This window comes from Empidonax traillii, unplaced genomic scaffold, assembly GCF_003031625.1.
Source record: "Empidonax traillii isolate 1590-97213 ecotype Southwest subspecies unplaced genomic scaffold, ASM303162v1 scaffold1099:size633499, whole genome shotgun sequence".
NCBI classification, from domain to species: domain Eukaryota; kingdom Metazoa; phylum Chordata; class Aves; order Passeriformes; family Tyrannidae; genus Empidonax; species Empidonax traillii.
Window position 1 is genome coordinate 479,246 of NW_020956292.1, and position 564 is coordinate 479,809.

Sequence of the window (564 nt, forward strand, 5' to 3'; positions counted from 1 at the left end):
GAGGAGGGGGCTGCGCTTCCTCGGAGGGGATAGCGGCGAAGGAAAGAAGGAAGGGAGAGGGACGCCGCGGCTCGGCTCGGCTCTGCGCGGCGGGGGTGAGGCGGTACCTGTGTGGCGGTGCCGCGGGAGCTGCCGGAGCCCGCCGTGGCCGCCCGGCGCCCCTTGCCCCGCTGTTCCCCCCGCTGTGCCTTCCCGCTCCGCGCCCCTTCCCGTCCCTTCCCGTCCCGGTGCGAAATGGCGGGGGACGGGCAGGGCTGGGCGGCGCTGCCCGCCGAGCCGAGCGCCGAGACACCGATGGGCGCCCGCGATCGATGCGCTCCGCGCTCCCCCGCCCCCTGGCCGCGGCGGCTCCTCCCTCCCCTTCCTCCGGAGACCGCGGGTTCGAGACCGCCCCCGGGACATTCCGGTGACCAGTGTGGGATCCTCGGGATGAGACACACACGGACATCCCGGAGCGCATCCAGCGGACGAGGATGATGAAGGGAGTGGAAAGGCTGAGGGAGGGGGGGCCGTTCAGCCTCGAGAGGAGACCTCATCCATGTGGCTGTCAGTGTCTGCAGAGGA

At 72.7% G+C, this 564-nt stretch overlaps 1 protein-coding gene across 2 annotated transcripts in view; it reads right to left on the bottom strand.

The window, feature by feature from the left end:
- KRAS (KRAS proto-oncogene, GTPase) overlaps positions 1–263 on the bottom strand; it is a 24,942-nt gene extending 24,679 nt beyond the window's left edge. Inside the window, exon 1 of one of the 2 annotated variants that reach the window (XM_027904893.1) lies at positions 108–263. The gene's annotated coding sequence lies outside the window, so the exon portion shown is untranslated. Of the gene's footprint in view, positions 1–104 lie in introns of both variants that reach the window. The other variant, XM_027904891.1, reaches the window with a different exon arrangement.
- Positions 264–564: the final 301 nt, after the last annotated feature.